This window comes from Pristiophorus japonicus, chromosome 11 (assembly GCF_044704955.1).
Source record: "Pristiophorus japonicus isolate sPriJap1 chromosome 11, sPriJap1.hap1, whole genome shotgun sequence".
Classification (NCBI taxonomy): Eukaryota; Metazoa; Chordata; class Chondrichthyes; family Pristiophoridae; genus Pristiophorus; species Pristiophorus japonicus.
This window is the reverse complement of record NC_091987.1, coordinates 166,071,013-166,086,843: the sequence shown is the minus strand read 5'-3', so window position 1 is coordinate 166,086,843 and position 15,831 is coordinate 166,071,013. Positions and strand designations below refer to the sequence as shown.

The following is a 15,831-nucleotide window of genomic DNA, read 5'->3' as shown; positions in this document are numbered from 1 at the left end:
TGCTAAACCCCTTAATATTTCCTCTCTCACTATATTTATTTCATCCAGAATATCACACTCCTCCTCGATAGCAGTATCTGCATTGCCCCTTTCCTTTGTGAAAACAGATGCAAAGTATTCGTTACAAACCCTACCAACATCTTCCACCTCCTCACAAAGATTACCCTCAAGGTCTCTAATAGGCCTTATCCTTTCTTTAGTTACCCTCTTACTCTTAATATATTTATAGAACATCTTAGGGTTTTCCTTAATTTTACTGGCCAAGAATTTCTCATGCTCTCTCTTCGCATTACTAATATCCTTTTTAATTTTACCTCTTATCTTTCTATATTCCTCCAAAGATTCTACAGTATTTAGCCTTCGGTATATGACATAAGCTTCCCTTTTTTTCTTAATCCTCCCCTAGACATCCAGGGGGCTCTAGAATTATTTTTCCCAGCCTTTTTCTTTAAGGGCACATGTTTGGCCTGAGCCTTCCGGATCTCCTCCTTGAATGTCTCCCACTGTTCCGACACTGATTTACCCACAAGTAGCTGTTTCCAGTCCACTGTGGCCAAATCATTCCTTAACTTAGCAAAATTAGCAAAAGGAGCCAGCAGGTTAGGTCCCAACCCTATAGGATTGAGTAACTTGCGGCTCTGTGAACTTGCAACAGGTGAGAGAGAAGCGATCTTATTGAAGAAGGTGGTATTAAATGGCATTGCTAAGATTAATCCAGAACTTAATGGTATTGCCATGATATCAAAGCAAGAGGCCATAGACAAATCCTCATAAGAAGTGGATAAGTACTTGAAGGGAAACATTTTCAGGACTATGGGGAAGGAGCAACGGAGTGGGACTACTTGGAGAGCTGTATCAAAGAGCTAGAGGTGAGTTCATGGTAAGAGATGGATTTTGTTATCACAGGCACGATGGGCCGAGTAGCCTCCTTATGTGCTGTATTATTATCTGATTCAATGAATGGATAATTTAAAGCAGATGTCAAGAACAATTTCCTCATTCCTCAAGGATTCAGTTAGAGAAAGTGATGAGAGCCTTTCTGGATGAGTGTGTTACTGTACTGGGTGGAGTACCACTTTAAGAGCAGTGTACTGCATTGCCAGCCTGGCCCACCAGATGGTGGTGCTCTATCAGGCTGGGTTCAGGGAGTGGCGATGTCACCAAGCAATCTGTGTCTGGGAGGCAGGTTTAACTTCGAGTTTGCACCTGTTACTGTGAAATTCAGGAAGATCTGGAGACGCGCGAGGAAGTTAACAGATCGAAAGGAGAGGGCAGCCCACAGCAGTTCAATAAACTCTGAACAACACTGGTGAGTTTGTAGTGTGCAAGTTATCTTGATCTTTGAGTCTGGGAGGAGCTGCACAGGTTCTGACACAGGACCTGAGCCAAAGGTTATTCAGCCACACAGAACAAGGAAATAAACACACCAAAGTCCTCAGACTCCGGTAAGTTCTTCAACTCCAGCACTTTTGTTTTGATTTGTAAAGGAAAACTAAAAATTATTTGAATGTTATAAAAAGGTCTGAAAAGGAAACAAGAGTTCAGTACCAAACAAGTTGAAAGGTTTGGGACCATTAGCTGCCAGAGAGAAGCAGCAGAGAGTGAGCACCTGGGAGGGTGTATCAGTGTGAGTACACACCAGTGTTCTTACGCATATTACGACTTAGGAGCAAATTAAATGTAGACGAGATTATTAATAATTTGATAAGAATTGCTTAACTTTACAAATTGAACAATAGTTCTCAAACCGCTCAGTAGTTAATGCATTGAGTTTGAGCCATACTGAGCAGGAGTGCTGAGGTTCAGACCTCAGTCTGTGATGATAGCTGATCACAGCACGGCAGTGATGTGCTAGCGAGTGGATTACATGTGATGATGTAATGGGGATGTAAATAAGAACATAAGAAATAGGAGCAGGAGTAGGCCACCTGGCCCCTTGAGCCTGCTCCGCCATTTAATAAGATCATGGCTGATCTAATCTCGGCTTCAACTCCACTTCCCTGCCCGCTCCCCATAACTCTTGGCTTCCCTATAGTTCAAAAATCTGTCTATCTCCATCTTGAATATATTCAATAACCCAGCCTCCACAGCTCTCTGGGGCAGAGAATTCCAAAGATTCACACCCCTCTGAGAGAAGAAATTCCTCCGAATTTCTTTTTTAAATGTGCGACCCCTTATTCTGAAACTATGCCCCCTGGTTCTAGATTCCCCCACGAGGGGAAACATCCTCTCTGCATCTACAATGTCTAGCCCCCTCAGAATCTTATACATTTCAATTAGATCACCTCCCATTCTTCTAAACTCCAATGAGTATAGGCCCAACCTGCTCAATCTTTCTTCATGACAACTCCTTCATCTCAGGAATCAACCTTGTGAACCTTCTCTGAACTGGATTATGTGCGATGATGTAATGGGGAGTGGATTACCTTTGATGATGTAATAGGGAGCGGATTAAGTGCGATGATGTAATGGAAGTGGATCCGTGTGGTGAGGGTGCACAAAGCTCTCTAGACCTCCAGAGTGAAGAGGCTGCTGAGGAAGTCAATGCCAGAAGCTCAGCTCCCAGTTAATTAGTAAAGTTAATTAATAAAGTTAATTAGTAAAGTTAATTAGTAAAGGATCCTCTGGGGAAGAGTAATCATAATACAATAGAATTTCATATTAAGTTTGAGATTAAGCAATTAAGTCCAAAACTAGGCTCTTAAATTTAAACAAAACCAATTACGGAAGTAGGAGGGGCAAGTTAGCTGAGGCAAATTGGGAAATGTGCTTAAAAGATTTGACGGTAGATAAGCAATGCCAAATGTTTAAGGAAATAATTCATAATTCTCAATGACTATAGGCTTGAGGAATAAAAACTCCATTGGAAAAGTGGCACAGCCATAGCTAACTAGAGAAGTTAAGGATAGTATTAGATTAAAAGAAGAGGTTTATAATGTTGCCAAAAAGAGTAGTAAGCCTGAGGATTGGGAGGGTTTTAAAAATAAGCAAGATGATCAAGAAATTGATAAAGAGGAAGAATTTAGAATGTGAGAGTAAGCTAACAAGAGATATAAAACAGATTGTAAGAACTTTTTCAAGTATGTAAGAAAGAACAGATTAGCAAAAGTAAAAGTGGGTCCCTTAGAGGCAGAGATATTATAATGAGGAAATAAGGAAATTGCAGAGAAGTTAAATAAATATTTTGCATCTGTCTCCACAGTAGAAGGCACAAAAATATTGGCATTAGTGGGGAACCAAGAGAGAGTGAGGAATTTAAAGTGATTAATATTAGTTAAGAAAAAGTACTGGAGAAATTAATGGGACTAAAAACTAACAAATCCCCTGGACCTGATAGTCCACATCCTCGGGTCTTAAAAGAGGTGGCTGCAGAGATAGTGAAGGCATTGGTTTAGATCTCCCAGAATTCCCTAGATGATAAACAATCCCTGTGGATTGGAAGGTAGAAAATGTAACCCCGCTAATCAAGAAAGAACAAAGGGAACTACAGATCAGTTAACCTGACATCAGTAGTCGGGGAAATGCTGGAATCTATTATTAAGGATGTAGTAACAGGGCACTTAGAAAATCACAATATGATTAGGCAGAGTCAACACGGTTTTTATGAGAGGGAAATCGTGTTTGACAAATCTATTAGAGTTTTTTGAGGGTGTAACTTGCAGGGGAGATAAGGGGGAACCAGTGGATGCAGTATATTTGGATTTTCAGAAGACATTCGATAAGTTTCAAACAAGAGGTTGTTACGCAAGATTAGGGCTCATGAGGGAACGTTTTGGGAAAGCCCTGTCAGGAGCTAATGTTTCCGAACTTTTAAAAAATTTGGCGTTCGTGCTCCAGGAAGGAAATGTTGCTCTAACTCAAGTGCTTCGTTTTCTTCCTGGAGCGCAAGAGGCAGCAGGCAGGGTGGTACTTGTGCAACGCTGCCACATTGGAATGCTCCTTCCCTCTGCCAGCTGTGGCTCAGTGGGCAGCACCCTCGCCTCTGAGTCAGAAGGTTGTAGGTTTAAGGCCCACTCCAGTGACTTGAGCACAAAAATCTAGACTGATACTCCAGTGCAGTGCTGAGGGAGTGCTGCACTGTCAGAGGTGCCATCTTTCGGATGAGACGTTAAACCGAGATGTCTGCCCTCTCAGGTGGACGTAAAAGATCCCATGGCACTACTTTCAAGAAGAGTAGGGGAGTTATCCCCAGTGGCCTGGTCAGTATTTATCCCTCAATCAACATAACAAAAACAGTTTATCTGGTCATTATCACATTGCTGTGTGTGGGAGCTTGCTGTGCGCAAATTGGCTGCCGCGTTTTCCACATTACAACAGTGACCACACTCCAAAACTACTTTATTGACTATAAAACGCTTTGAGACGTCCGGTGGTCGTGAAAGGCGCTATATAAATGCAAATCTTTCATTCTTTACTCAAATGAAAGGGCCATCGCTGCAGGCTCTGCAAATGAATAAATTTCCTTCTCCCCCACAGCGGGCGATCAAGCCCAATCAGCCCCACACACTCCCACGATCCGGCTCCACACTCCCGCGGTCCGGCCCCACACTCCCACGGTCCGGCCCCACACTCCCACGGTCCGGCCCACACTCCCGCGGTCCGGCCCTATGTATTCCCGTGGTCCGGCCCCACACTCCCGCGGTCCGGCCCCACACTCCCACGGTCCGGCCCCACACTCCCGCGGTCCGGCCCCACGCACTCCCGCGGTCCGGCCCCACATTCCCACGGTCCGGCCCCACAGTCCCACGGTCCGGCCCACACTCCCGCGGTCCGGCCCCACACTCCCGCGGTCCGGCCCCACACTCCCACGGTCCGGCCCCACACTCCCACGGTCCGGCCCCATGCACTCCCGGGTCCGGCCCAATGTACTCCCGCGGTCCGGCCCAATGTATTCCCGTGGTCCGGCCCCACAATCCCACGATCCGGCCCCACACTCCCGCCGTCCGGCCCCACACTCCCGCGCTCCGGCCCCACGCACTCCCGCGGTCCGGCCCCACACTCCCACGGTCCGGCCCCACAGTCCCACGTCCGGCCCACACTCCCGCGATCTGGCCCCACACTCCCGCGGTCCGGCCCCACACTCCCGCGGTCCGGCCCCACACTCCCGCGGTCCGGCCCCACAATCCCACGATCCTCCCCCACACTCCCGTGGTCCGGCACCACACTCCCTCAATCCGGCCCCATAATCCCACGATTCAGCCCCACACTCCAACGATCCAGCCCCACAAACCCACGGTATGGCCCCACACTCCCGCAGTCCGGCCCCACACTCCCGGGGTCCGGCCCCACACTCCCGCAGTCCGGCCCCACACTCTCGCAGTCCGGCCCCGCACTCCCGTGGTCCGGCCCCACACTCCCGCGGTCCGGCCCCACACTCCCGCGGTCGGGCCCCACACTCCCGCGGTCCGGCCCCAAAATTCCACGATCCGGCCCCACACTCCCTCGATTCGGCCCCACACTTCCTCGATCCGGCCCCACACTCCCGCGGTCCGGCCCCACAATCCCACGATCCGGCCCCACACTCCCGCGATCCGGCCCCACAATCCCACGATCCGGCCCCACACTCCCGCGATCCGGCCCCACACTCCCGCGATCCGGCCCCACACTCCCACGATCCGGTCCGGCCCCACACTCCCACGGTCCGGCCCACACTCCCGCGGTCCGGCCCTATGTATTCCCATGGTCCGGCCCCACACTCCCGCGGTCCGGCCCCACACTCCCACGGTCCGGCCCCACACTCCCGCGGTCCGGCCCCACGCACTCCCGCGGTCCGGCACCACACTCCCACGGTCCGGCCCCACACTCCCGCGGTCCGGCCCCACACTCCCACGGTCCGGCCCCACGCACTCCCGGGTCCGGCCCAATGTACTCCCGCGGTCCGGCCCAATGTATTCCCGTGGTCCGGCCCCACAATCCCACGAACCGGCCCCACACTCCCGCCGTCCGGCCCCACACTCCCGCGCTCCGGCCCCACGCACTCCCGCGGTCCGGCCCCACACTCCCACGGTCCGGCCCCACAGTCCCACGGTCCGGCCCATACTCCCGCGGTCCGGCCCCACACTCCCGCGGTCCGGCCCCACACTCCCACGGTCCGGCCCCATGCACTCCCGGGTCCGGCCCAATGTACTCCCGCGGTCCGGCCCAATGTATTCCCGTGGTCCGGCCCCACAATCCCACGATCCGGCCCCACACTCCCACGGTCCGGCCCCACACTCCCACGGTCCGGCCCACACTCCCGCGGTCCGGCCCTATGTATTCCCGTGGTCCGGCCCCACACTCCCGCGGTCCGGCCCCACACTCCCACGGTCCGGCCCCACACTCCCGCGGTCCGGCCCCACGCACTCCCGCGGTCCGGCCCCACACTCCCACGGTCCGGCCCCACAGTCCCACGGTCCGGCCCACACTCCCGCGGTCTGGCCCCACACTCCCGCGGTCCGGCCCCACACTCCCACGGTCCGGCCCCACACTCCCACGGTCCGGCCCCATGCACTCCCGGGTCCGGCCCAATGTACTCCCGCGGTCCGGCCCAATGTATTCCCGTGGTCCGGCCCCACAATCCCACGATCCGGCCCCACACTCCCGCCGTCCGGCCCCACACTCCCGCGCTCCGGCCCCACGCACTCCCGCGGTCCGGCCCCACACTCCCACGGTCCGGCCCCACAGTCCCACGTCCGGCCCACACTCCCGCGATCTGGCCCCACACTCCCGCGGTCCGGCCCCACACTCCCGCGGTCCGGCCCCACACTCCCGCGGTCCGGCCCCACAATCCCACGATCCGCCCCCACACTCCCGTGGTCCGGCACCACACTCCCTCAATCCGGCCCCATAATCCCACGATTCAGCCCCACACTCCAACGATCCAGCCCCACAAACCCACGGTATGGCCCCACACTCCCGCAGTCCGGCCCCACACTCCCGGGGTCCGGCCCCACACTCCCGCAGTCCGGCCCCACACTCTCGCAGTCCGGCCCCGCACTCCCGTGGTCCGGCCCCACACTCCCGCGGTCCGGCCCCACACTCCCGCGGTCGGGCCCCACACTCCCGCGGTCCGGCCCCAAAATTCCACGATCCGGCCCCACACTCCCTCGATTCGGCCCCACACTTCCTCGATCCGGCCCCACACTCCCGCGGTCCGGCCCCACAATCCCACGATCCGGCCCCACACTCCCGCGATCCGGCCCCACAATCCCACGATCCGGCCCCACACTCCCGCGATCCGGCCCCACACTCCCACGGTCCGGCCCCATGCACTCCCGGGTCCGGCCCAATGGACTCCCGCGGTCCGGCCCAATGTATTCCCGTGGTCCGGCCCCACAATCCCACGATCCGGCCCCACACTCCCACGGTCCGGCCCCACACTCCCGTGGTCCGGCCCCACACTCCCGCGGTCCGGCCCCACACTCCCGCGGTCCGGCCCCACACTCCCGCGGTCGGGCCCCACACTCCCGCGGTCCGGCCCCACACTCCCACGGTCCGGCCCCATGCACTCCCGGGTCCGGCCCAATGTACTCCCGCGGTCCGGCCCAATGTATTCCCGTGGTCCGGCCCCACAATCCCACGATCCGGCCCCACACTCCCACGGTCCGGCCCCACACTCTCGCAGTCCGGCCCCGCACTCCCGTGGTCCGGCCCCACACTCCCGCGGTCCGGCCCCACACTCCCGCGGTCGGGCCCCACACTCCCGCGGTCCGGCCCCAAAATTCCACGATCCGGCCCCACACTCCCTCGATTCGGCCCCACACTTCCTCGATCCGGCCCCATACTCCCGCGGTCCGGCCCCACACTCCCGCGGTCCGGCCCCACACTCCCACGGTCCGGCCCCATGCACTCCCGGGTCCGGCCCAATGTACTCCCGCGGTCCGGCCCCACACTCCCGCGGTCCGGCCCCACACTCCCACGGTCCGGCCCCACACTCCCACGGTCCGGCCCCACACTCCCACGGTCCGGCCCCATGCACTCCCGGGTCCGGCCCAATGTACTCCCGCGGTCCGGCCCAATGTATTCCCGTGGTCCGGCCCCACAATCCCACGATCCGGCCCCACACTCCCGCCGTCCGGCCCCACACTCCCGCGCTCCGGCCCCACGCACTCCCGCGGTCCGGCCCCACACTCCCACGGTCCGGCCCCACAGTCCCACGTCCGGCCCACACTCCCGCGATCTGGCCCCACACTCCCGCGGTCCGGCCCCACACTCCCGCGGTCCGGCCCCACACTCCCGCGGTCCGGCCCCACAATCCCACGATCCGCCCCCACACTCCCGTGGTCCGGCACCACACTCCCTCAATCCGGCCCCATAATCCCACGATTCAGCCCCACACTCCAACGATCCAGCCCCACAAACCCACGGTATGGCCCCACACTCCCGCAGTCCGGCCCCACACTCCCGGGGTCCGGCCCCACACTCCCGCAGTCCGGCCCCACACTCTCGCAGTCCGGCCCCGCACTCCCGTGGTCCGGCCCCACACTCCCGCGGTCCGGCCCCACACTCCCGCGGTCGGGCCCCACACTCCCGCGGTCCGGCCCCAAAATTCCACGATCCGGCCCCACACTCCCTCGATTCGGCCCCACACTTCCTCGATCCGGCCCCACACTCCCGCGGTCCGGCCCCACAATCCCACGATCCGGCCCCACACTCCCGCGATCCGGCCCCACAATCCCACGATCCGGCCCCACACTCCCACGATCCGGTCCGGCCCCACACTCCCGCGATCCGGCCCCACACTCCCACGGTCCGGCCCCATGCACTCCCGGGTCCGGCCCAATGTACTCCCATGGTCCGGCCCCACACTCCCGCGGTCCGGCCCCACACTCCCACGGTCCGGCCCCACACTCCCGCGGTCCGGCCCCACGCACTCCCGCGGTCCGGCACCACACTCCCACGGTCCGGCCCCACACTCCCGCGGTCCGGCCCCACACTCCCACGGTCCGGCCCCACGCACTCCCGGGTCCGGCCCAATGTACTCCCGCGGTCCGGCCCAATGTATTCCCGTGGTCCGGCCCCACAATCCCACGAACCGGCCCCACACTCCCGCCGTCCGGCCCCACACTCCCGCGCTCCGGCCCCACGCACTCCCGCGGTCCGGCCCCACACTCCCACGGTCCGGCCCCACAGTCCCACGGTCCGGCCCATACTCCCGCGGTCCGGCCCCACACTCCCGCGGTCCGGCCCCACGCACTCCCGGGTCCGGCCCAATGTACTCCCGCGGTCCGGCCCAATGTATTCCCGTGGTCCGGCCCCACAATCCCACGATCCGGCCCCACACTCCTGCGGTCCGGCCCCACACTCCCGCGCTCCGGCCCCACGCACTCCCGCGGTCCGGCCCCACACTCCCACGGTCCGGCCCCACAGTCCCACGCTCCGGCCCACACTCCCGCGGTCTGGCCCCACACTCCCGCGGTCCGGCCCCACACTCCCGCGGTCCGGCCCCACACTCCCGCGGTCCGGCCCCACAATCCCACGATCCGCCCCCACACTCCCGTGGTCCGGCACCACACTCCCTCAATCCGGCCCCATAATCCCACGATTCGGCCCCACACTCCAACGATCCAGCCCCACAAACCCACGGTACGGCCCCACACTCCCGCAGTCCGGCCCCACATTCCCGGGGTCCGGCCCCACACTCCCGCAGTCCGGCCTCACACTCTCGCTGTCCGGCCCCACACTCCCGTGGTCCGGCCCCACACTCCCGCGGTCCGGCCCCACACTCCCGCGGTCCGGCCCCACACTCCCGCGATCCGGCCCCAAAATCCCACGATCCGGCCCCACACTCCCTCGATTCAGCCCCACACTCCCTCGATCCGGCCCCACACTCCCGCGGTCCGGCCCCACAATCCCACGATCCGGCCCCACACTCCCGCGATCCGGCCCCACAATCCCACGATCCGGCCCCACACTCCCGCGATCCGGCCCCACACTCCCACGATCCGGTCCGGCCCCACACTCCCACGATCCGGCCTCACACTCCCGCGATCCGGCCCCACGCACTCCAGCGGTCCGGCCCAATATATTCCCGTGGTCCAGCCGCACAATCCCACGATCCGGCCCCACACTCCCACGATCCGGCCCCACACTCCCGCGGTCCGGCCCCACACTCCCGCGATCCGGCCCCACACTCCCGCGGTCCGGCCCCACACTCCCGCGGTCCGGCCCAATATATTCCCGCGGTCCAGCCGCACAATCCCACGATCCGGCCGCACACTCCCACGATCCGGCCCCACACTCCCGCAGTCCGGCCCCACACTCCCACGGTCCGGCCCCACACTCCCGCGGTCCGGCCCCACACTCCCGCGGTCTGGCCCCATGCACTCCCGGGTCCGGCCCAATGTACTCCCGCGGTCCGGCCCAATGTATTCCCGTGGTCCGGCCCCACACTCCCACGATCCGGCCCCACACTCCCGCGGTCCGGCCCCACACTCCCACGATCCGGCCCCACACTCCCGCGGTCCGGCTCCACACTCCCGCTGTCCGGCCCCACACTCCCGCGGTCCGGCTCCACACTCCCGCGGTCCGGCCCCAAAATCCCACGATCCGGCCCCACACTCCCTCGATCCGGCACCACACTTCCGCGGTCCGGCCCCACAATCCCACGATCCAGCCCCACACTCCCGCGATCCGGCTCCACAATCCCACAATCCGGCCCCACACTCCCGCGATCCGGCCCCACACTCCCGCGATCCGGCCCCACACTCCCACGATCCGGTCCGGCCCCACACTCCCACGATCCGGTCCGGCCACACACTCCCACGATCCGGCCCCACACTCCCGCGATCCGGCACCACGCACTCCCGCGGTCTGGCCCAATATATTCCCGTGGTCCGGCCGCACAATCCCACGATCCGGCCCCACACTCCCGCGGTCCGGCCCCACACTCCCGCGCTCCGGCCCCACGCACTCCCGCGGTCCAGCCCCACATTCCCACGGTCCGGCCCCACAGTCCCACGGTCCAGCCCACACTCCCGCGGTCTGGCCCCACACTCCCACGGTCCGGCCCCACACTCCCACGGTCCGGCCCCACACTCCCGCGGTCCGGCCCCACACTCCCACGGTCAGGCACCACGCACTCGCGGGTCCGGCCCAATGTACTCCCGCGGTCCTGCCCAATGTATTCCCGCGGTCCGGCCCCACAATCCCACGATCCGGCCCCACACTCCCGCGGTCCGGCCCCACACTCCCACGATCCGGCCCCACACTCCCGCGGTCCGGCTCCACACTCCCGCGGTCCGGCCCCACACTCCCGCGGTCCGACCCCACACTCCCGTGGTCCGGCCCCACACTCCCGCGATCCGGCCCCACACTCCCACGATCCGGTCCGGCCCCACACTCCCACGATCCGGCACAACACTCCCGCGATCCGGCCCCACGCACTCCCGCGGTCTGGCCCAATATATTCCCGTGGTCCGGCCGCACAATCCCACGATCCGGCCCCACACTCCCGCGGTCCGGCCCCACACTCCCACGGTCCGGCCCCACACTCCCACGGTCCGGCCCCACACTCCCGCGGTCCGGCCCCACACTCCCGCGGTCCAGCCCCACACTCCCACGGTCCGGCCCCACGCACTCCCGGGTCCGGCCCAATGTACTCCCGCGGTCCGGCCCAATGTATTCCCGCGGTCCGGTCCCACAATCCCACGATCCGGCCCCACACTCCCACGATCCGGCCCCACACTCCCGCGGTCCGGTCCGGCCCCACACTCCCACGGTCCGGCCCACACTCCCGCGGTCCGGCCCTATGTATTCCCATGGTCCGGCCCCACACTCCCGCGGTCCGGCCCCACACTCCCACGGTCCGGCCCCACACTCCCGTGGTCCGGCCCCACACTCCCGCGGGCCGGCTCCACACCCCCGCGGTCCGGCCCCACACTCCCGCGGTCCGGCCCCACACTCCCACGGTCCGGCCCCACACTCCCGCGGTCCGGCCCCACACTCCCACGGTCCGGCCCCACCTTCCCGCGGTCCGGCCCCACACTCCCGCGGTCCGGCCCCACGCACTCCCGGGTCCGGCCCAATGTACTCCCGCGGTCCGGCCCAATGTATTCCCGTGGTCCGGCCCCACGATCCCACGATCCGGCCCCACACTCCCACGATCCGGTCCCACACTCCCGCGGTCCGGCCCCACACTCCCACGATCCGGCCCCACACTCCCGCGGTCCGGCTCCACACTCCCGCGGTCCGGCCCCACACTCCCGCGGTCCGGCCCCACACTCCCGCGATCCGGCCCCACACTCCCGCGGTCCGGCCCAATATATTCCCGCGGTCCAGCCGCACAATCCCACGATCCGGCCCCACACTCCCACGATCCGGCCCCACACTCCCGCAGTCCGGCCCCACACTCCCGCGGTCTGGCCCCATGCACTCCCGGGTCCGGCCCAATGTACTCCCGCGGTCCGGCCCAATGTATTCCCGTGGTCCGGCCCCACACTCCCACGATCCGGCCCCACACTCCCGCGGTCCGGCCCCACACTCCCACGATCCGGCCCCACACTCCCGCGGTCCGGCTCCACACTCCCGCTGTCCGGCCCCACACTCCCGCGGTCCGGCTCCACACTCCCGCGGTCCGGCCCCAAAATCCCACGATCCGGCCCCACACTCCCTCGATTCGGCCCCACACTCCCTCGATCCGGCACCACACTTCCGCGGTCCGGCCCCACAATCCCACGATCCAGCCCCACACTCCCGCGATCCGGCTCCACAATCCCACAATCCGGCCCCACACTCCCGCGATCCGGCCCCACACTCCCGCGATCCGGCCCCACACTCCCACGATCCGGTCCGGCCCCACACTCCCACGATCCGGTCCGGCCACACACTCCCACGATCCGGCCCCACACTCCCGCGATCCGGCCCCACGCACTCCCGCGGTCTGGCCCAATATATTCCCGTGGTCCGGCCGCACAATCCCACGATCCGGCCCCACACTCCCGCGGTCCGGCCCCACACTCCCGCGCTCCGGCCCCACGCACTCCCGCGGTCCAGCCCCACATTCCCACGGTCCGGCCCCACAGTCCCACGGTCCGGCCCACACTCCCGCGGTCTGGCCCCACACTCCCACGGTCCGGCCCCACACTCCCACGGTCCGGCCCCACACTCCCGCGGTCCGGCCCCACACTCCCACGGTCCGGCCCCACGCACTCCCGGGTCCGGCCCAATGTACTCCCGCGGTCCGGCCCAATGTATTCCCGCGGTCCGGCCCCACAATCCCACGATCCGGCCCCACACTCCCGCGGTCCGGCCCCACACTCCCGCGGTCCGGCTCCACACTCCCGCGGTCCGGCCCCACACTCCCGCGGTCCGGCCCCACACTCCCGCGGTCCGGCCCCACACTCCCGCGATCCGGCCCCACACTCCCACGATCCGGTCCGGCCCCACACTCCCACGATCCGGCCCCACACTCCCGCGATCCGGCCCCACGCACTCCCGCGGTCTGGCCCAATATATTCCCGTGGTCCGGCCGCACAATCCCACGATCCGGCCCCACACTCCCGCGGTCCGGCCCCACACTCCCACGGTCCGGCCCCACACTCCCACGGTCCGGCCCCACACTCCCGCGGTCCGGCCCCACACTCCCGCGGTCCAGCCCCACACTCCCACGGTCCGGCCCCACGCACTCCCGGGTCCGGCCCAATGTACTCCCGCGGTCCGGCCCAATGTATTCCCGCGGTCCGGCCCCACAATCCCACGATCCGGCCCCACACTCCCACGATCCGGCCCCACACTCCCGCGGTCCGGCCCCACACTCCCACGGTCTGGCCCCACACTCCCGCGGTGAGGCCCCACACTCCCGTGGTCCGGCCCCACACTACCGCGGTCTGGCCCCACATACCGCGGTCCGACCCCATAATCCCACGATCCGCCCCCACACTCCCGTGGTCCGGCCCCACACTCCCTCAATCCGGCCCCATAATCCCACGATCCGGCCCCACACTCCAACGATCCAGCCCCACAAACCCACGGTCCGGCCCCATACTCCCGCGGGCCGGCCCCACACTCCCGCGGTCCGGCCCCACACTCCCGCGGTCCGGCCCCACACTCCCGCGATCCGGCCCCACACTCCCGCAGTCCGGCCCCACACTCCCGCGGTCCGGCCCCAAAATCCCACAATCCGGCCGAACACTCCCTCGATCCGGCCCCACACTTCTGCGGTCCGGCCCCACAATCCCACGATCCGGCCCCACACTCCCGCGATCCGGCCCCACAATCCCACGATCTGGCCCCACACTCCCGCGATCCGGCCCCACACTCCCGCGATCCGGCCCCACACTCCCACGATCCGGTCCGGCCCCACACTCCCGCGGTCCGGCCCCACACTCCCACGGTCTGGCCCCACACTCCCGCGGTGAGGCCCCACACTCCCGCGGTCCGGCCCCACACTCCCGCGGTCCGGCCCCACATACCGCGGTCCGGCCCCACAATCCCACGATCCGCCCCCACACTCCCGTGGTCCGACCCCACACTCCCTCAATCCGGCCCCATAATCCCACGATCCGGCCCCACACTCCAACGATCCAGCCCCACAAACCCACGGTCCGGCCCCATACTCCCGCAGTCCGGCCCCACACTCCCGGGGTCCGGCCCCACACTCCCGCAGTCCAGCCCCACACTCTCGCAGTCCGGCCCCACACTCCCGTGGTCCGGCCCCACACTCCCGCGGGCCGGCTCCACACTCCCGCGGTCCGGCCCCACACTCCCGCGGTCCGGCCCCACACTCCCGCGATCCGGCCCCACACTCCCGCGGTCCGGCCCCACACTCCCGCGGTCCGGCCCCAAAATCCCACGATCCGGCCGAACACTCCCTCGATTCGGCCCCACACACCCTCGATCCGGCCCCACACTTCCGCGGTCCGGCCCCACAATCCCACGATCCGGCCCCACACTCCCGCGATCCGGCCCCACAATCCCACGATCCGGCCCCACACTCCCGCGATCCGGCCCCTCACTCCCGCGGTCCGGCCCCACACTCCCACGGTCCGGCCTGACACTCCCACGGTCCGGCCCCACACTCCCACGGTCCGGCCCCATGCACTCCCGGGTCCGGCCCAATGTACTCCCGCGGTCCGGCACAATGTATTCCCGTGGTCCGGCCCCACAATCCCACGATCCGGCCCCACACTCCCGCCGTCCGGCCCCACACTCCCGCGCTCCGGCCCCACGCACTCCCGCGGTCCGGCCCCACACTCCCGCCGTCCGGCCCCACACTCCCGCGATCCGGCCCCACGCACTCCCGCGGTCCGGCCCAATATATTCCCGTGGACCGGCCGCACAATCCCACGATCCGGCCCCACACTCCCGCGGTCCGGCCCACACTCCCGCGGTCTGGCCCCACACTCCCGCGGTCCGGCCCCACACTCCCACGGTCCGGCCCCACACTCCCACGGTCCGGCCCCACACTCCCACGGTCCGGCCCCATGCACTCCCGGGTCCGGCCCAATGTACTCCCGCGGTCCGGCCCAATGTATTCCCGTGGTCCGGCCCCACAATCCCACGATCCGGCCCCACACTCCCGCCGTCCGGCCCCACACTCCCGCGCTCCGGCCCCACGCACTCCCGCGGTCCGGCCCCACACTCCCATGGTCCGGCCCCACAGTCCCACGTCCGGCCCACACTCCCGCGATCTGGCCCACACTCCCGCGGTCCGGCCCCACACTCCCGCGGTCCGGCCCCACACTCCCGCGGTCCGGCCCCACAATCCCACGATCCGCCCCCACACTCCCGTGGTCCGGCACCACACTCCCTCAATCCGGCCCCATAATCCCACGATTCAGCCCCACACTCCAACGATCCAGCCCCACAAACCCACGGTATGGCCCCACACTCCCGCAGTCCGGCCCCACATTC

At 64.6% G+C, this 15,831-nt stretch overlaps 1 protein-coding gene across 2 annotated transcripts in view; it reads left to right on the top strand.

Moving 5' to 3' along the window:
• The first annotated feature begins 1,192 nt into the window (after positions 1–1,192).
• The window catches only part of tmem45b (transmembrane protein 45B), an 81,329-nt gene continuing 66,690 nt past the window's right edge, over positions 1,193–15,831 (top strand). The window contains exon 1 of one of the 2 annotated variants that reach the window (XM_070894249.1): positions 1,193–1,309. The gene's annotated coding sequence lies outside the window, so the exon portion shown is untranslated. Of the gene's footprint in view, positions 1,446–15,831 lie in introns of both variants that reach the window. The other variant, XM_070894248.1, reaches the window with a different exon arrangement.